Source organism: Lycorma delicatula, chromosome 10 (genome assembly GCF_047948215.1).
Source record: "Lycorma delicatula isolate Av1 chromosome 10, ASM4794821v1, whole genome shotgun sequence".
Classification (NCBI taxonomy): Eukaryota; Metazoa; Arthropoda; class Insecta; order Hemiptera; family Fulgoridae; genus Lycorma; species Lycorma delicatula.
In genome coordinates, this window is record NC_134464.1 from 118,613,945 (window position 1) to 118,636,719 (window position 22,775).

At 31.1% G+C, this 22,775-nt stretch overlaps 1 protein-coding gene and 1 long non-coding RNA gene across 2 annotated transcripts in view; one reads left to right on the plus strand and one right to left on the minus strand.

Annotated features, from left to right (window-relative positions):
* Positions 1–22,775, plus strand: part of LOC142331744 (uncharacterized) — a 542,969-nt gene that overhangs the window by 384,406 nt on the left and 135,788 nt on the right. The gene's annotated exons all lie outside the window — the stretch shown is intronic.
* The window catches only part of LOC142331747 (uncharacterized), a 241,007-nt gene that overhangs the window by 113,736 nt on the left and 104,496 nt on the right, over positions 1–22,775 (minus strand). The gene's annotated exons all lie outside the window — the stretch shown is intronic.

Genomic DNA, 22,775 nt, shown 5'->3' on the forward strand with positions numbered 1-22,775 from the left:
ATCCGTTTGCTAATAACATGACATATTTGTGTATAAAATGCAAACACAACTAATAAACTAACAAAATATAGACTAATAAAATACAAGTACACCAGACACAGCAGTTGGTTAGGGGCAAACTTTCAGCTCACGTATTGTACGCTCAATTTAAAATCGACAACAGTTTCGAAGTCGAGAGTTCTAAGGTTCAAATCCTAGTAAAGGTTTATAGTAAAGGTTAAAAGTAAACTTTTCTACGGATTTGAATATCAGATCGTGGATACCGGTATTCTTTGGTGGTTGGGTTTCAATTAACCACACATCTCAGGAAAGGTCGACCTGAGACTGTACAAAACTACAATTCATTTACACTGATACATATCATTCTCATTCATCCTCTCAAGAAATACCTTACGGTGGTTCCGGAAGGTAAACAGAAAAAAAAAAGATCGACAATAGACAACATATAAATTAAAAATATTAAATGAAAAAAATTCAGTAAACCTCAAAAATTTTATTATTTTTTGAAATAATATGTTTCTTTAAACGATATAAAGAATGAACGTAAAAATATATTATAAAAACTTTTATTATAAATTAAAAAACTTTTATTATTTATAAAAAGAAATATTTGACATTGATAATACTGTAAAAAGAATGATTGCTGACGTAAAATTATTGTTATTTTAGAGACGTAACCCATCTTTATTCCATTCGTAGCATCTACTGCCAGTTATTAAATTTGATGTCTATGAATACCCCTTACTCAGCACAGCAAAAAAATATCTTTAAACGCCTTTATATGGTTAGTGTCATCAGGATATATTATGAATTATTAATATTCGTCAGTTAAATTGGCTTGCGCATAAAACTTTATATCTACTAAAAATTTATCCTGCGACTATTTCTGCATATAAGAGATTAAAAAAAAACTTTATGCTGGTGAAATATTATAAATTAAACGTAATAAATGTTTATTTGTTATGTTTCTTAAATTATTATTGTTGAGAAGAGAAAATTAGTCTTTTTTTGGAATGCAAAAATTAAATATCTAAAAAATAGATTTTTTTATATCTTTTTTTATCAAAATAACCATTATGGGGAAGCGTTGTATGGGGAAGTGTTGTTGATAATTTAAAAATCTACTTAGATTTTTAAATTATCCATTTTTTTTTAATTCTAAAATTCATGGATAACGGTTGCAGTGACACTTTATGGAAAGATTGGTAACATTTAAATATTTACACCAAACTTTACACTATTTAAAATTTAGAAAGGGAATGTTTGTAGATAGAATTACAGTTAGAGGGGAAATTTGTTTTTAATTTAAAAAATAATTTACTATGAAACGTTAAGATATTTTCATGCGTATTTGTATAAACCCCTAATAAGATGAATAGTTTATACTTTAATCAAAATTGCATATTTAAATTCGATAATACACAAGGGTGCTAGCGATACCAAACAATTTTTTTCTACTTGATCTTAAATAAAAATTTGACAGTCTCCATTTTAAGATGTATTACGTTTTTTTTAAAGATGTTTTTGTTTTTAATTAACATTTAATTGTGAAATTTTAACATTTAGTTTTTTAAAACACATGCATCATGTTCGGGCGATAATACCGCCGAAGCGTTTTTCGCCACCCCCAAAAAAAAAAAATATAAAAATTTTTATATACTTATAAAATATTTTGATAAAACTTGAAAGTTATAAAAGTGATTAGTTTGTTTCTTAACACTATAAATCTGTCACTAATGTGATTACGACGCAATCAAAGCCCCTTTTTCTGTTTAGCCTCCGGAACCAGCGTAAGGTATTACTTCGGAGGATGAATGAGGATGATATGTGTGAATGAAGTGTAGTCTTGTACAGTCTCTGGTCTACCATTCCGTTCACAGGCCTTGGGAACTATAGAAGCTATCTACACTGCATTGGGAGGCGTGACAACCCCAACTGTATGTTCTGTATAGAGCACGACACTTTCAAACACACCTTGTTTCAGTGTCCTTAATGGGAGGAACATAGGGTTCGTGCAGGGATTCCCGGCTTGACACCTGCATACTTACTGACTCACATAATTGCTTCTGCAGCTCGCTGGGATGCGTTCAGCCTCTTTTCCCGGTCGGTGCTTCGAGCTAAGGATGATGAGAAGCGGAGAAGGGGCTTCTAGCAGGGGTTGTTGCACAGCCTCGGCTGTGAAAACTGGTGTGCCAGCTCCGATGATCACTTGATGACTCCGTACATGACGTGTACCGCTATGACAGTTCTCTGTTGTGATGAAGATTTTCAGAACGCGTCATCCTCTAGGAGGAGTTAAAACCAGAGTCCCGATGGGGGATCCTCTTGGAACCCCTCATTAGAGGTATACGGCACAGAAAAGACCGGGACTCCGCCTTCGGCGTGAGGATAAAGGTTACAGCTTAGTTGGATCCGGAGTCTCCTCGCTGATAGTTAGAGGCTGGCAAAATAAAAAAGATCCAACGGGCGGGCCAACCTGCCTTGTCAGAGGTACAGAGAGTACTCTGTACAGAGTAGCTTGACAGAGAGAGCTAAAACACTGGCGAATGGGGAGTTAAAGGTCACTCCCCCACTCCCCTGCGCTGAGTTATACTTAGCTGTGGGTCCGGCTCAGGGAAGGGGAAAAGAAAACGGTCTACCATTCCTGAGATATGTAATTAATTGAAACCCAACTACCAAAGAACAGCGATATCCTCGATCTAATATTCAAATCCGAATAAAAGTAACTGCCTTTACTAGGATTTGAACCTTAGAACTCTAGACTTGAAAATCAGCTGTTTTGCGATAACGAGTTCACCACTAGACCAACCCGGTGGATTGGTATTCAAAGCACATGAAGAAAAAGTAAAACAATTAGAATGGTTTTCTCTAACAGTAATCATAATCACTATTCAGCCGATCCTTGCGATGAACAGAATGAATGTATTACGTGTAAGACTTCAGTGGTGTTATCATAATTATGGATAACAGAACTATTATTATCGAAAATTATAGGAACCAAATTCCTTTGTTAGCCTGGCACATGATCTGATTTTAGTTGAAAATGATTAAGAAATTTCCAGAAGTTACACATAAATCATATCAGATCGTCTAGAGCAGTTACAGTTATAAGATTTAAAAAACTCTAACAATTAAACGGTAGCTTTGCAGGTTCCGGTGTTATTTTTATATAAATTTTATTTTATTTCTGTTGAATACTGCTGTTATAATTTTTATTTTTTATCAGTTACTAGCTGACCTGGAAATGCTTCGCCATAGCTAGATTTGAGTATATATATAGATTTAATTGAGACAAATGAAAGTTTGATAAAGCAATAAAAAACTGAACATTACGGAATTCACAAGCTTTCCCTTTTTTCCTTATCCCCTTCGTTCCTTCTTACCTTTTCCCGTTTCTCCCTATTTTCCTTTTTCGCAAAAATATTTCTTTTCACGTTAACTAATATATATTCTGAATACGAGTCAAATCAGACCATAAATGCAATTTTTCAAAATTTCTCAACCCCAGCGCCATCTAGCGGGTCCATTTTTTGCAGAGATATTTCTTTCCATGTAAGTAACACATATTCTTAATATGAGCCCAATCGGTCAATAAATACAATTTTCCGAAATATCTCGACCCGAACGCCACCTAGCAGGTCCAAGCTAATTCAGAAACCGTTGCGGGCGTGCACACAACTCAGCAAAGTTTCATCGCAAACAGATGAATGGTATAGGAACGCATACGGGACAAACAAACATTCATTTATATAATATATATATATATATATAAGATTTGATATAAAGTAACGGACTGAATTTAAAGGTAACTACAGATTTCTTATATTTGTAAAACTCAGCCCGTTTGATCTTATGGCAACTAGTCGTGATTTATCATATAGTACCTTATGAATACACACGAGCGCATGTAACTGACATTTATTTATAAATTACTGAATGTATGAAATACAGTTTCAAAAATGTAAACGAATAAACAAATAATTAGTAGTTTTCTATTGCCTTTTATTAACGAACCGGTTAAAAGTAGCTTGAAGTACGGTTATTGGTGTACAAACATTCCACATATGAACCGCAGTACGCACTCGGCGCAAGTACTCTGTTTCCAGAACATATTTCCTAGAGAATAGTACCTCTTTTTTTCGTCGGAGGATGGAAAGCCTTTTATAGGCAAAATGTGGTCTTGAACCCCATGGTAGTGTGGAACTCTCCCTTACGGGCCTACCCACTAAAACCTCTCACCTTCTACAACATGGGATGCTAGGCCCATCTTACGGTATTATCACGGCACCCCATGTGTCTTCATCTACATCCGCACCTTCATTGCTGGGCCCACGCTTTGAAATTATCGGATCCTGCATTTTTTTAAACTTCTGCCTCAAGGGAGATTCTGAGGTATAAAATAATACCTGTCGGCAGTTTATATACAGATTCAACGTTCGTGCTAGAACATTCAGGTACTATTTAAGAAAAAACCTAATTAGTAAACCACTTTCATTCAGTTCTGGAAAATTCGAGAAGTAGGATATCCAGAATATTTAAGAACAATCAAGCCATTCGCTGGTTGGGAAAATGAACTATAGGGAGAAATAAGTTGTCTAGGCATCGTGTTCCTACGTACGGCGACATAGTGCCCCGTACAGAAAGCGTAAGGTATTACGTGAACACCCAACATGGAATCTGATGTGCCAGTTACTGTTTCTTAAAATTAACACAGTGATACTAGTAATAAAGGATAAAAAAAAACAATATAAAACAATATATAAACAATAAAGAGTAATTTTTATACTTTTATACAAACAATTTAGATAGGTTTAAGCAAAAAAAAAAAAGAAGATATATATGACATTATAGATACAGTGCAATTGTAATAAAAAAATAATTGGTGTCCTTGGCGCATAGTTTGATATTAATATCTCAAATATCAAAGTTTCCTCTACTATACTTATTTTTTTATTTTTAATTTTTCAAAAACACACTTCATTTATAATAATTTAGTGCGAGATAATTTTTTTATTAAAACATATATACGTATTATTTTTAATTCTTTACATTAAAAATTATATAATGTTCAGGAAAATGCTTTTATTACTTTAAAAAACCAGTTCACATAGATTTTATATGAAAATAATGAATGTAATCCAGAAGCTGGTGCAACAATTCATACGGTACTGCTCTCATGTAATATTAAATAAAAATATAACAAAGATTAACATTAAATTATATAAATGAAAGTAATTTATTACAAGAAAAAAAAGTTTCATTAAAATTATGAGAAAGTTATTTTTTAATTATTTATTAATAAATCATAATTTTTAATTTATATATCATGAGTAGCTATAAATATACATTTAATATGATGCTATTACAAATTACAATATTTAAATTCTTCTCATAAAACAGGAGCAGTATATTAACATTTTCTTACGGAATTGCCATAATTAATAAACGATTATAGATGCTTAACATGCAAACAGGGTTTTTCCATGAAATTAAAACTTTCGTAATTATTGTAAAATAATTAATTAATAAGAATTAAATTGTATAATAAAATTCCTACAGGTAATAAAAAAAAACTATTGTTAATTTTAATTTAAGGTAATTTAAAGCAAATTAAATTTACAATATAGAGCATATAATATTAATTAAATTTCCTGAGTTTTAAATTAAAACTAAAAAATAAAAAACAACAAGCAGATAATAAATAAATAACCTAATTAATATATACATTATTAAAATTACTTAATTGTTGATTTAACAAAATAATACAAAGTATTTATTTATTTTTATTTTTAAATTTCAAGGGAAAACAGACTGGGGTTACTCCTACATACGTTCGACCTGTTGAATTTCTCTTAAAACGCTTAAATTAGATACACTAATAATCAAACTTATGCAAACATACCTCACAAGTTTAAAAGCCTATAAAGACTTACTGAGGTAACTGAAAGATTAGGTTGGGTTCTCATTTCATAAAATGTACATGAAGTTTGTCCCCCAACATTCACTTTGGTTTGATATGGCTTCTGTTTGTAGTAGGACATACATCCCACCTAAAATCGATTTCTTCTCATAATGTAGCCGGCAAGACGGACATTCCAAAATGTAAAAAAGGTTAAATGTAAAAAAGATTTTACATTCAATGAAAAAGCTGTGCAAGGTATTATATGACTTTAAAGCCGGAAAAGTCATGTAATACTTATTATCATGTATAAATCATTATTTCTGCATTTGGAAAAATATAGTTAAAAGAAGAAACAGACTTATAGGCTACATATTAAGGCATCCTGGAATAGTCGCTTTAATGTTGAAGGGACAGGTAAAAGGAAAAAGTTGTGCAGGAAGGCAACGTTTGGAGAATGCAAAACAAATTGTTAGGGATATAGAATGTAGGGGGGTCTATCGAAATGAAACGACTAGCACTAGATAGGGAATCTTGGAGAGCTGCATTAAACCAGTCTAATGACTGAAGACAAAAAAAAATCATTATTTCATATAATATTTATTACATTATAATACTATTTATATAAAAATTTATATTTACTGGGAATCTAAAACATAAACGACCCACCGGATTGGTCTAGCGGTAAACTTGTCGTCGTAAATCAGCTGATGTCGAAGTTCTCAAGTTCAAATCCTAATAAAGGTAATTACGTTTATTCCGATTTGAATACTAGATGGCGGATACCGGTGTTCTTTGGTGTGTTTTTGGTGTTTAACTTCCGGGACCACCGTTAGGTATCGCTTCAGAGGACGAGATGCATGATTTGTAGCGTGTATGAAAATGCCATTCCTGGCCGGGATTCGAACCCGGAACCTCCGGATTTCTTTGGTGGTTGGGTTTCAGTTAACCTCACGTTCCTGAGTTTGTTCGAGACTATAAATTTACCGTTAAGTTACATTACACTGATAAGTCGTTAATAACTTTAATTGTCCATGCGACTATATATGTACAAAAAAAAAGCATTGTATAAATAATTTAGAAACTATTTTGAGTAAAATATTTTATAATAAGCAAAATTATTGCTAATAACTATGCTTGGAAATCATAAAATCTGTTATTATAAAATTTCCTGCAATTTTCTAAACAAAACATAGTATGTTACATCCATATATAATTTATAAGAATCGCATGATGTTAATAACTAGTCACCTACATAATTATTTTGCTGTAAAATCACAGTTAATCGTAAAAGAAAATTAAATATAAATAGTAGTTAAATTGTGCGGTATTTATAAAATAGTTAAATTTTACATAATATCCTTGGTAAACTAATTAAACCCTCGTACGTGTAATTAAAAAAAAAAAAAAAAACTCAAATATGTTTGTTTAATAATATTTTTATAATTATCAATTAAATTATTTGTATTTCATATGTTTCCTGAAAAAACTATAATTATTTCGATTACAATACGAATTGTTATTCAATTTTCCGTAACCGAGAAATTCCTGTTAACCAGATAATAATTTACATAATCGGCCCAATTAATAGTCTTAAAAAAAATAATAGCTTAAGTTAATTGCAGTTAAAATGATAGCTAAAAGCTGATACTATTTTTTAACCGAATTCAAAAAGGTAGATTTCTGGTTTTTTTTGTATGTTTTATATATGTTCAATACTTACTCTTCATAAAATTGATAAATTATGATTATCCTTTTTGTTATATTATAAAGGAAATTTTTCTTCTGGTTCCATAGTAAGTTTATACATCTTAAGTGAAAAATCTTTTAAACTAATAAAAATTATCTTAATGGATAAGCTGAAGACGTCATCAATGCTGGGTATTTTATTTGCAATGGTTATGTAGTATCTATCATCTAATGTTGATACGGTCACTATTTTCGTGTTAAAATACAATAAAATTATTTGAAAAATGCAGTAGGGAAAAATAATATATATTCCCCCGTTCCAGATTGTTAGTTCAAGCTCCGTAATCTTAGATTTATGACGTTTCATTGAATACGTTTTTTATTTTTATAACTCACGTTTCTCGCCTTTTGCGTTTATTATGAACGACTTCTGTTTTTTAATAAGCTCACTGATATTAAAAAATATTAATAAACAATAAATAAAAATGTAAAAAATATAAATATATGTATACGCGCACGCGCGCGCACACACACCCGCGCGCAAATTCGTAAACGTAATCAGCAGAAGCCTTGAAGAGAAAAAGTACTGTTCGGCAGCCTTCTTAGACATCCAACAGGCTTTTGACAAGGTTTGGCACCTTGGAATTTTGTATAAATTGAAGATGAGCCTTCCTCAGTCTTATTACCATGTTTTACGCGGCTATCTAGAAGGAATTTTCTTCTCAGATGAAGTATAATCAGGAGTTGTCCGTGTTCTTTGAAATCAAGATGAGGGCTCCTCAGGGCTCTGCCTTGGAACCCGTGTTATACTCCGTCTTTACTGCAGATCTTCCGATTATAGACGAGGTTAGTGTCGTTTCCATTGCGGATGACACACCTATTCTCGCTGTTGATGATAGCATCGATTAGCATACCAGTTGAGTTGTACATAATCAACAGTTCGTCGAGTACATGGAGAATTTGCGTTAACCAAGCAAAATCGAACCGTATGACATTCACCATGAGGATAAGTGACTGTCCACAAGTCCGTCTTCGTGGAATAGTAATCCCGAAAACTGAAAGTGTGAGGTACCTAGTCTACAACTTGACCGTTGACTAACGTAGAAAGTTCATATAACAGAAAGGAGAAGGCGACTTAAAAAAAAGTTTAAGGAAAATTTTTTGGTTGTTTGGTAGAAGTTCTCAATTATGTTTATCTAATAAGCTGCTGGTATACTCAACAGTTCTAAATCCGATCTGTACATATGGGACCCGACTTTTGGGTATTGGGAGTAATGTATCTTCCTGCGGTTTCGAAATAAACTAGCGAGGTGTATAACAGGGCACCTTGGTTTGCAAAAAACAGTGAAATATATGAATATTTAGGTTTACGATACGTCTGGGAGGGACTTCAACGTTTCAGTTCAAAGTACGAACTGCTACTTAACAACCACGTAAATCACGTAGCCGTGAATCTCCTAGTCAACGGGGATGATATTACAATATTAAAAAGGGCTACACTTTCTGGACCTTAGCGACTCTACAGTAATCTAAGCGTAACTTCAGCTGTGAGTGTTGAGCATATTTAATCGATTTTTATTTTCAAATTTATTATATATTCTTTTATCTCTATTTTTCTTTTGATTGTTTGTCGTTTTTCTTGCTATTTATGACTTTTAATTATTTTGCTTTCTCTTGTTCTACTGTTAGATTTTAAATGTCGTTCGTACTTACCGATGTATGTGCTGCTTATCATAAAAGTTCTTTGTAATACTAGTGTGAAAATTTTGAGGAGTTTCGCTGGAAACCATTTATTTATCATGTTACTGCGAGTGTGATCTTGGCATAAATTTACTCAAGGTTAATATTAATGTAACTTGATTTTAAATAAACTTTAAAAAAAATATATTTATTCAAGAAAACTGTTTTTGTCTTAAAAGAGCATACAAGTTTTTAATTTTTTTAAATAAATAATTCCTGACTGATATTCCTTTTATTTGACAATTGAGAGGGGTATCTAGAAAATACCGTTGTTCAAATTACTAAAATTTTTCGACTAAACGAAAAAAGTTTAGTTTTAAGGAGTTAATAGAACCAACTTTTATAACATTTTTAGTGTGTTGCACACGGGTGTAAAAGTTTCATGTTAAAAATGTTTCACTTGCATGATTATTTTCAAATGCTACGAAAATTCATTATCTCATCTATCACAATAACTGTAATGGACGTCAGCTTGTTGTTGAATAATAAAAAAATAATTTTAAGTAATGAAATTTAAAATTTAAATACTGTTAATTTGTAAACATTGAATACGCTGTACATTCAGATAATTAAAAAAAAAAACAAAAAACAATATATCTTATCTGATTCAAACCAACGGGCGATTCAAAAAGGACTTCTCAACTTTAAAAGCGTATAAAAATCTATCTAGTTAATTTACAGATTCAGTTGAGTTCTTATTTCATAATACAATATATCAAATTTTGAATCGTGTAGTTCATTAGTACCGAATTTGACCACCAGTGCTGTCATCAGTGTTGTTAAAAATGGATACATTTCCACGTGCTAGCTGTGTTTTGGTTTCACGGTAGGGAGCCTCCTTTTTTTTCCTGTTTAGCCTGCAGGAATCACCGTCAGGTGATACTTCAGAGGTTGAATGAGGATGATATGTATGTGTGTAAGTGAAGTATAATCTTGTATAGTCTCAGATCGACCCTTTCTGAGATGTATGGTTAATTGAAATCCAACCAACAAAGAACACCGGTATCCACGATCTAATATTCAAATCCATATAAAAGTAAATGCCTTTACTAGGATTTGATCGTTGGGACTCTCGACTTCGAAATCAGCTGATTTGCGAAGACGCGTTCACCACTAGACCAACCCGGTGGGTTAGGAAGCTTCCTAGTAGGTATATAATTTACTCTTGGCACCATACCTTTGTTGAGATAGGTTGCTTAAAAATACAAAATCACCAGAACGCTCACGCGTTCCTGAAGCTACTGTGAAACAACTCATAGATAGCTTTGCACGTAGTCCAAATAAATCAACACAACATCGTCACGTGAGACTGGCATTCCACAAAAGACTGTTTGGCGCGTAAACGATTGCAATCAAGTGCAATCGTATGGCTTCAAAGCCGTACAAACTAATCATGGTTTAACATATTACATATGGAAAAGTTGCTCGGCTGAAATCTTGTGTGGAAATGATGGGGAGAACTACAAGACAGACCGACTACACAATTAAACAAAGTAAATTTTAATGATGAATCAACGATTTCCATCGGTGAAAAGATGAACAACAATAACTGTGGAATATGGGGTAGCGATAACCCTCATGAAACTTTGCAGCACATTCGTCATAGCCCTAAAGTCAATGGTTTTTGTGCCTTAAGCAAACAAAGACTGTACGGTCCGTTCTTCTTCAGGGAGATAACCGTAAATGGTATCGTTTATCTGGATATGCTTCAAAATTTCTAATTCCTCAGTTAGACGATTATGACCAAGAAGGACGCCATTACTATCAGCTGGGGAACCACCTCACCACCACCTAGAAGTCCGAGATTTTCTTGATACTCGATTCCCAGGTCGGTGGATTGTTCGTGAAGGTCAACCACGCTCACCAGATTTGATCCCGCCAGATTACTTCTTGTGTGTTTTCATTAAAATCGAGTTTATGTACCACCTTTGCCTGCTAATCTTGTTGAGGTAAGTCTTTGAATTAACGCCTCAGCTGCAGAGATACGGCAGAATGTAATTAACAGAGTATCATGTATTAAACCAAAGTCTACGCTTATGTTTATTTGACTTGATACAACCGACTGTAAGTTGGTGATCCGATCAGGGGTAAGTGGCATATAACTTGACAAAAATCCCCGTAAAGCTAAATCAAAACTCAACGTCGTTTGTTAGCGTACCGTAGATTGCTCGGAGTAGTCCTCGTGCCGATCTCATTAATACGTATTTCGTGAAAAGAATTCCTTCCAGGATTAGAACGGTAGAAATACAACTACTTCATGGAATAGTAACAAATGAACATTTACGTTTTACATTTATTTCAAAATATGAAAGTTATCATATAAAATAATCAGTCTTTTTTTATATCCTTGTACAAAGTAAAGGAAGTACTGTGATCGCTAAAAATGTCGGTTTACAGATTTCAACGGAAATATCCATTTTGACCATCCCTGAATCCATTTCAACAAGTTTCGACGTGACGTCTGTACGTACGGACTTAATTTGGATAACTAAATTTGGATTTTGGACTTTTTTTAAGTGCAGTATAATAAACCGTCATTGACAGCTTTACAACGATATATCATAAGCGGTGCTTGTTTTCGTTGGTTCCAGAGTTACAGCCAAACAAAATTTTAATTAAGGAAATATTTTGATCTACAAGGGAAGGCACATCGGTTCAAATCAGAATTCATCTCTTTTTTTTAATTGAAATATATTGATTCATTAATAATTATTATTAACCTCACATAGTAAAAAAGTTTTACAATAAATCAAAATTCAATAAAAACAATCAGAAATAAAATTTTATGTACTTTTCATTTTAATTCAATTTTTTTTACAGAGATTAATAATTATTAATAAATCAATATATTTAAATTGGAAAAAAAAATACATATATATGAAATCGGATTCGAACAAATGTATCCATAGAATTTGTCGGATCCGAAACGTTCTCACTCACACCACAACTAATTGATTTTTTGTGAAACAAAATTAATATATAAACTAATATGAAATGCTGATACGGACACCACAAAAAAACGTGATGCAAGTGGTGTCCACCACAATACAGTTGTGTACTGTCCACTTTGTTAAAGAATTGGAAGATGGTAATAAGATCGAAATAAGTTTAAAACAAGTGCAGCAAAAAATGTATTTATGTAATTTAATAGGCGTACAAGGAAGTCATGTGGTGTCCACGTCAGGTTTTTTTTTAATTATGTTCGTAGATAAAGATATTTTTACAACAATAATTCAACGTATTTGTAATTTAAAATGCATAAATTATAACGACTGTATTACAGAGAATCACTAGTGGGATTACTCATTTTATTATTTTTTTATTAAAAAAATTAAAGGAATAAAAAACCTAATTATCTCATTTCTGAAATAGTCACAAATATCGAAAAAAAACATTACTAGAGCATATAAAAAATAATATTGCAGAAATAAGTTATTAACTTCTTTTTTCTTTATAAATAAATTTTATATTAATAAAAAAAACGCAATAAAAGGTAACTGATAAAGAATATAAAAAGAGGGAAAAAAACAAACGTAAATGTCCGGCAGGTTTAATTTTGTATTCATAGACCTCATATCCGTTACTATAGTAGAGTATCTAGCTATGAAATGCCTGTGCAGACAAACACGGACACAAATGTGTACCTTTGTGAATATGTTTGTTATATATATTTCTATACACCTGAATACATGACTTCCACTTCCTGCCCATCCTAGTTTGTTGCTATGGTCTATTGTTACAACACAAAAAACAATGGAATGAACGAGCTAATAATAACATAACAAAGAAGGAAATATATATTAAAGAGAAATAGCGAACAAAAAAGGAGAGAGAAAAGAGTGGGATGGATAGGGAGGTAGGACTTATAAAGCAGATAGACTCTATTATACAAAGCGATAATTATCTTCACGAAGTGTTAATTAATTTTTTTCTTTATTCTATTTTAGATTACAAGAAACATAAAAAATATATACAAATATAAAAATAAACAGTAGGCAGAATGAAAATAGAAGAGTAAATTACAGGGGAAGAAAAACTAATTTTTTTTGTAGTTTCATGAAAATTCCCGAAGTCTCCAGATATCCCGTGCAGCTTAATAGATTCGGGGTCTGTAGGCAGCCGCGTCCCTTGTTCGTGACTTCAGAGTGAGGTGAAGTCTTGCACAGATTCAAGCCTATCATACCTAAGACGTGGTTCGTCGAAACCAATTTATTTTTTATTTTTTGTAGGAATAGCAACACCATCGTTTTTCGATTACCCAGATAAACTGTAGAATCGTAAATTTTTCATTGCAATCTGTGAAACTCCTTAAAACCAATAAACTAAACTAAATATAACATATGAACTAAAAACATAGTAAATTCACAAATAAATTTTACTTTTTTTTTGTATCTTACTGATAGTGCAGGAATGATACACGTATTTCTCTCTGACAGTGAACGAAAGGTCAAGGCGTTAAATATAAATGTTACGGAGGTGAATACACGAAATAGAGATTGTATTTTCTTAGAATGGATAAGATATCTATAATTCACACATGAAAAAATATATAATTAATAAAGGAATTACAGATGAAGTAAATATATTAATTACATACTGTTGATATGTTATGCAAGTTTTATAGGGATCTTAATGAAAATACTGACACGATATTTACATTTAAATTTATCCAAAAATACACGATTTGCAAAGACTGCATTTGAATTTTTCCGCGGGAGAACGCATTTGACCAGAGATTGTCAAAACAGATTTGGTAAAAAAACAAATTTAACGTAATTTCATAAATAAAAGCGATGGTAATTATTTGAAGATACGAGTTTATACAGTTGGCACTGATTTCTGTTGTAATTTCTCTTTTTTAGGTTTACTAGTAGGAATAGTATAATAAAGAATGAACACAAGACGAAATTATAATTATAGGAATGAATGGATTTGTTATTTCAATTCTTTAATTTTTTTTAAATATCACTTACAAATTCCGTTAACACTCCTATCGGTTTCTTTCTATACTATAGTAATGAATAACAGGTTTAATTATAATACGAGGGATTTACCTACAGAAGAACTCACGAAAAATATAATAATCTTTCAGGACATCTTATAGTGATAAAAATAAAGAAGAAAATTCACAGTAACGCTTAGTTAGCGAGTGTCGGATGACGAAAGATTTCGCCCTGATTTCTGTGCCTTCATTAAAAGTAAGTCAAACTATAATCATTGGAACCCAAATTATAGAGTTAATTATATGAGATTTTACCTGAAAATAGAAAAAAATAGACCCCAGAACTTTATTTTTAGTATTTTTCTAGAAATCTGTGGTAAAAGACAAAAGATTGATGCTGAAACACACACTATTTTATGTTTGACAAAAAATTATTTGGTTAATGTAATAAAGTAATAAACACACAAAAATTTTATACAAAACATATAGAAAATTCTATTCTGAGTAAAATGGTTTAATAAAGTGTAAAAAAAAAACAAAATACAAACGTATGAATTTTGAAGTTTATTAAACTAAACCTACCAAAATGTGTCTTTAAATAGTTATTATAAAATTTTAATTCTGCATTATATAAATATAAGATATGTTTGCATGAACTTTTATAACCAGACTACTTGATATTAAATTGCAACGAAAAAATTTTTCATGGAAGAAAGGACCACTTATAACTACATCAAGAAGGCTAGATACGTACGGTAGGCGTGATTTACAGCAGGAGTTGTATGGTAGACGACTTGTCTTTTGCGATTACAAATGAGTATATGAATTAAGTTGAATTGATATTAATTTGTAGTTCGCTATTTGAAAATGAACGGTCTAAAAGTACTTTATTTAATCAAACAAGTATTTCTCCAGTAATGACGTTTGGATCTGAACGTGAAGAATAAGAAAAATACTGGAAACGTAAAGGAAAACAGAAAAAAATAATATTGATAGAAGCTAAAAATGAAAGATAAAGCGAAAACAACTGCTTGAGAAATGAAGAGATTCAAGAATTTAAAAACAGTATTCTACGCTAAAAAAATGAAATAAGAATTAGTAGAAAATTGCATTGCCTGGCATAGCACAATTTAGTATTTAGGCTGTAACTGCGCTGTTGTCAAGTTGTATAAAATCGGGGAACAAACAACAAACCTCCCACCATCGATTAAAAAAATATTGCACATCGGATAATTTTATACGATGTTACAAATTTACTAATTTAATTTTTATACGAGTCTAGTTCCGAAAGCTAGAGAGAAAAACATAAAAAAACATGAAGAATATTTTCATCCGAGAATAAATTAGTGAAAAATATTCCAAAATAAAAAATGAAAATGTAAATTCTGGTAAATATTAAATTTTACTTTCCCGTCTAGATAGCGCTATAGCTCTAGATTGAAAAATATTTCAATCGTCCAATTCGGGTATATGCGGTTTTCACCGGATCTTGACATTTTGACACCTAAAGAACCCAAAAAACCGGATGGAAATTTTCCGGATGTTAATGTTCGTATGTACATATGTGCGGGTTGGCCTCTAAATCACCTTATATTTCCAGAACTACTGGACTGATTTTGACCACTTGGTCAGATTACTTCAATATATCGGGCATTGATGCCATTAAATTTTCAATTTAAAAGGTCAAGGGGGTGAGGCTGTAGAGCAAGGTCACCCTCGCTATCTCAAGATTTCACCTAATTAAGGTCATATTATTTTAGGCATATTTGTTAAACAATTAAAAAATAATAATATTTGTAAATCATTTTTTGAAAAATCTCACCCACATCCCAAAAAATTCTCTGAACTACTGCTATGTTGTGACGTCACACGTGAGCGGTAGAATTAAATAAATTAATAATATTTAAAGGGTTAAAAAGTAACTCGGTCTGGTTTCAACTTACCAAAAATGTTCAATATATATGTCCTAGTACTTTCGGAGTCACTACTCCGTTATCAGGGATTTCATAACAGATTTTATTCAAATTTCATATTTGTAACTTTTCTATGTATAATTATACCTTAAATTAAAATTATAATAGTCGGTCGTCAAAAAATAAAAAGTAATTTAACGTCAATAAGAATGTAACGTTATGTCCGTAAGATGTTTACGACTATTATCTATCATATTAATCGTAAACTCTTACAGACATGACGTTACATTCTTATTAACGTAAAAATTATTTTGTTATTTTTGACGATCGACTATTACGAATATAGCAATTTTAATTTAAAGTATAATTATACATAGAAAAGTTACAAATATGAAATTTTAATTAAATCTTTTATGAAATCCCTGATGATGGAATAGTGACTCCGAAAGTACTAGGACATATATAGTATTGAAAATTGTTGGTAAATGGAAACTTTAATTTATACAAATTGTATTAATACCAACGGTGCCAAATGCTTAGGAAATTTAATTCTAATAATAATTGTACCTAATAACAGAATATTATAACAAAAATTTTGTTCCAATATATTCAGTTGCAAGTAACACCGTCTCTTATAACTAAATCTTCAATTATACATTTTTTGTATTTGTATTTTTTGTATCAGTACTGTAAACAAATATCTTTATGATAAATAAATAAAATTCATATGTTCGAAAATAAATATTTGTATACAAATTCATAGTTAGAGGTACTTTTCAAATTAAATAGAATTAATTTTACTTAAGGTAATTAAATTTTAACAAAACATATTTTTCAGAACATCTATTTTGTAACAAATAATTAAAAATATATCTTACAAAAAAGGAATCAAATTTTTATTAGTGTTATAGCAAAGTTCTGCTGCTTTTCTTAACAAGTTGCCTACATACTTTATTTTCGTTCACCTACCGTTGATAGAAGATGTAATATCCTAGATTAAGGAATTACGCACTAATTTATATTATTAGTAAAATAATTAGAGATAAAATGTAATTTAATAAATGAATAATTTCTAATATGAACTATTACATTTCTCTGATTTCAGGTATGTTATTCGACTGGAATGCACGAATTCTATTCATAAATAATGATTATTAGTAAGTATAAATAGATAAATTACATTTACAATAATATTATTAAGAAAAATTTTATTAAAATGACAAAGATTTATAAATTATCCCCCACCACAGCTTCGCCCGCGCTATACGAGTATAGAACTTAAAAAATAGGAAATAGCATTTTAATAATTATGTGTGGGCTATTGTACTCGCTATTCACAACTTTCCGGATAAAACAGAATCTTAAGGAAAAAGATGTTCACAAAATTTTTATTGAAATCTGTTAGATATTGAAGTTGTTCGAGAATTATTTTGCTCCAAGTACAGCAAGTCCAGGTTTATCATTCCATTTTTTGGTATTGCAATAGTTATTTTAATCATGCTACCTGTTTGAATATCTTTCAAATTTAGTTAATGAACTTAAGGGTAATAAAAGCTAATTTGAGACCTAACGTGTTTCTCGAAGGTTGAACTCGATTTTGAGCTGAGCGTATACGTTGCTCTTCAAGTCTTTGATAATGTACTGGCGTAGATTCACGTCTAATGACCATATCCCTCAAAGTTATTCTTCCTATCTATGATCTCGCCAACTTAGGCGTTACGAAAATATTAATACCAAATAGAAAGTCGATTTATGCCATTTATACGTATAGCTTACTCTGATGGAACTTCTTAGCTCAGAATATGAAAACATATAGGCTACTTTGCTTGCGTGAGGGATGTTCGCAAGTTGCCGCCGAATACAAAAAAAAACTTAGCAAAACACAGTTGGGGGTTTTTAAATTTAGTTGTCACTAAATTTAGTAAAACATATAATACGAGTGACTTCGATATAGACATAGACAATGGATATAGGCAGATTAATGTCATTAGATTTACTAAATAAATTCTAAGTTATTTACTTACATGTTTGTTTTATTTATGTGATAAATATTCCAACGGTCATAAGAAAACTACAGTTTAATTTTCTCACTGGCTGGTTCTTAATAACAAAGTTTAGTTAATTTAATGATCAAGGTAATGTAGAAGATAAAAAATCAATATATATATATATATATATATATATATATATATAGAAAAAACAGATATAAAGGGTGATTCAAAGAAACGGGAAATTTTGAAAGTTGTGTTGGTAGCCGTGGGCGATTGGTACCACTTGATAAGTGGCGCCAGCCTCTTTAACCTAACCTGCCATTTAGTTGTCATGGATCCTTGGAGTGGTGCGCAACGTGCATTTGCTATCAAGCGCTTTACAAAAACAATGACAGTGTGGAGGGAGCGCATAGAGAATTTCGCCGTCATTTTAATCTGGGACGGCACGACCGTGTTCCATCAGCACATGCAATTAAAACATGGATATCTAATTTTAAGGAAACCGGTTCGCCAATGAGAAAGAAACCTCCAGGCCGTGAGCGAACCGTCCGTACACCACAGAATGTTCAAGCTTTACAAGATGCTGTTACACGAAGTCCACATCGGTCAATTCGTCGTCTCTCAGCATCATTACAATCGCATAGTTCAAGTGTTCGAAGAATGTTAGTGAAGGACTTGCAATTCCATCCATACAAGTTGCAGATCGTCCAGGAACTGAAACCGATCGATGCAGTTGTGCGAGCACAATTCTGTAATGTAATGCTCAGAAGATAAAAAATAACGAAGAGTTTGTTCACGAACTGTGGATGTCAGACGAAGCGCATTTCCACCTCGGTAGATTTGTTAAGAAGCAAAATTTCAGATACCGGGCACAAGAAAATCCTACGCGGCTTCACCACCGTCCGTTGCACAGCCAGAAAGTGACCGTGTGGTGTGCTATGCCATCTTACGGTGTTATAGGCCCTTATTTTTTTGAGGATGACAACGGTCTTGCGATTACAGTGACGTCGGCTCATTACGTAGCCGCGCTTGAAACCTTTGTTGTGGAACAACAAAGGAGATTTCCACCGATTCTTAACACAGCCTGGATTCAACAAGACGGAGCAACGTCACATACTGCACGAATATCGATGGCAGCTGTACGCCGATTTTTTGGATAACGTGTCATTTCACGAAACGGTGACATTAGATGGCCTCCCAGATCGCCTGATCTCTCAGCTTGCGATTACTTTTTGCGGGGTCACCTTAAAAGCAAAGTGTTCCACAGTAAACCTGCTACAACGGAAGAACTGAAGGCAGAGATCCGAGAAGCAATTGCGGAAATTCCAGTTGAGATGTTACGTCAAACCACGAACAATTTAACGAAGAGACTTCGTGAGTGTTTACGTAGAAGAGGAGGTCACCTGGAAGATGTCATCTTTAAAAAATAAACTAAAATGTATGTATCCTAAAATGGCAACGTTTGTACAATTACATGAAATAAAATTCATTTTCTAAAAAAATTTTTCATTAACGTTATTTAATTTTTTAAATTTCACGTTTCTTTGAATCACCCTTTATTTCGGGGCATATACAGATTGTTTCTAAAATTGTGGGCTGGCTATACTTTTTCGAATTCTACTTGTAAAACTAAACAAAAAATACCCTTAGGAAAAATGACAATACTCACATTACTATTCGGTAAGCGTCTATGTAATATATTTTTAAAATTAGCATAAAATCAGGACTTAAATATCTTCGCAAATTACAAAATGGAGGCAGTATATTTTTCAATCTGTTATATCTCCATAAATATTACTTTTATCAAAATGTATGTTTATAGTATTGTTTACGTTAAATATATGTTTGTTAACATGATCAGCAGCAATAGTCGCTGAGTAAAATTATTCAAAAGGGAAAAATTAATATACAATTGTTTTATTATTAATTAAAATTAAATTTTATTGGGAGTAAATTATTACTTAATTTGATACTAATTTACAATACAGGAATTAGCAATAAATAAAAACAATATTTCATCGAATTCAACGTAAAGTGGAGGACATGAAAACAAACACAAAATTAAGTCTGCCATAAATCGACTGTTTGCTAAGCGATTTTGAAAAATAAAATATAATTTTTTAAAAATAAAAGGCTTAATATTTTAGTAAATAACATATATTGTGAAAAAAACTTATATTTATGAAGATATAAGAGATTGAAAAATAAACATGGCCGCTATTTTGAAATTTGTGATGGTATTTAAGTCCTGATTTTTCCTCATTTTACAACTTTATTACAATGACACTTACCAAATATTAATGTAATTACTGTATCCGAACTTGAGATATAAATATTTATATAACAATAACAAAATGGCGGACAAGGGGAGAACGAAGGAGAAATTCCCATTTTTCCTAAAGGTATTTTTTTTTTTTTTAGTTTTACAAGTAGAATCCAACAAATTTTAGCCAGCCCATCATTTTAGAAACACTGTTTAGTATCCCGAAATGACCTTCAATCTGCAGAAAACATTTCACGTATATTTTTCCTAAACTAATACAACATATTCCTGCTAAATTTACGTATGACAGAATGAACAAAAAAACTCCTTAAAGAGTGGATAATGACAAGTAATGTGTATGAATCACTATTCCATACATTTTTTTACCATTCTGTCTAAACGATTCATAATTAGTTAATTTTCTAATCCAATCTTAATAACCTTTTGTTTATATAAAATCCTATAACGGAGCTAATCCTAACTAATGAAGACAGACTTATTAAAGGTAAATTTATAATTGTAATATTAATACTAAGATTATTTGGCATTTTTTTGTATTATTTATATAGTGTTAAAAACCAACACTTATCGATAATCATTTTACTCCAATTTGTACAATATACAAAGCATAAAAGTGTAAAACAATATAAATATTATTTACATCACCTTCATATTGTTGTACCTTCTTGATATTACTAAATCTAGATGTTGAATTTTAATGAATGGGTGCGGGTATTCATTACCTATAAAATATTATTATCTTAGTTCAATTTCTTTATTCCTTTGTCGTTTTTCTAAGATAATAAATTTTAATAGATTTCAATCTTTAACAATTACATTTTTTTTGTGGGAACTTTTAGTTACCACTATTTATTTTAAATATGGTTTTGATTATTATATTTCCTTATCAGAGATATTATATTAAGCGGCTAATACCTGCACACAGGTTATCCTTTGCAGGTATTATATTTCCTAATTATACACTGTAATTCTTTTTTATTTATACAAGTATTTTTTACAAGGGAAATAAAGATTTATTCTTTCATTTTTATTCATATAGAACATTTAATTGAGAATTCAAGATGAAGCAATTAAATTGAAGTCAAGATTAACACAGAACAGGAGGAAATGAAGAAAATAATCAAACCATTCAATCGGCTCCAAAAAAATAAATAAAATACGTTTATAGACGTGTAAAATTTAAAGTAAGATAACAGTTTTTACCGTACTCTAGGGCAGGCATGGCCAACACACGGCCCGCGGGGCGAAATCCGGTTCGCGTAATGAATTTATGCGATCCGCGAAAAATTTGTCAATATTAGTTTTTTTTTTTTTTATAAATAATTGAATAATGGAAAATACGGAAATTAAAAAAAAACTTGCCAAGAAATACTTAATCTTCAGCATTCGCGAACAAACTTTTTCTTTAATGAATCTAAATAAAAGTACAACAAATTCCATAATAATATTTTGTTTACTTAAATCGATCGAAACATTTTTTTTAATTTTAATATTTCGTTCGGCCCGTGAAAAAAGTTTTCTTTCGAATTCGAATCGGAGGCAAAAACTGTTGGCCACGCCTGCTCTAGGAAGTGTTACCTCATTCTCGATGGAAAAAATAATTCTTTTGTTTTCGAAAATCTTGCGAACGATTTTTTTTCATATGATAGCGTCTTTTTGTGTACTTAAATTTTTATTAAAAATATGTTATTTAAAAAAAAATTTAAAACGTAAAAAATAAAATCTTTCAAATTTCAAAATTTTAAAGTCGTTTGAATTAGATTTTTTTCAATAACTTAATATTTATTTTGACTTCATTTCTAAACGTAATTTTAAAAATGCCATTCAAACTATTACATATTTAATATTACCATTAAAGTTTATTTATCGTGTCCAAGAAGCAGAATTAACATGTATATTATTTAATACTTTGAAAAAAAAAACGGTATTGGAGATTAAAGGCCATACTCCATTAAAAACTACTTTTTTCGCCATATTGGATATGTCACTAAAAAAGAGAAAGTTCACTGTGCTATATAAACACTATCTATTAATTATGGCTTCTATGAATTCCAAAAGTAAAACTTTTGTTTGTTATATTAAAAAAAAATTAAAGAATTCAAACAAATTTTACAATTTAATATTATAAATATTTCTCTCCTTTTTTTTAAAGAGGGGTTTCGAAGTTCATAAAGCCGAATTTTGTTTTATTATTTAAACTTTCAGGACTAACTTTAAAAGAAAAAAAATGAAAGAACGAATTAAAATACGTAGAAATAATTCCATTCCTGGTAACTGAAAACGTAATATGTAAATATAAAAACCTTTGTATTAGTCA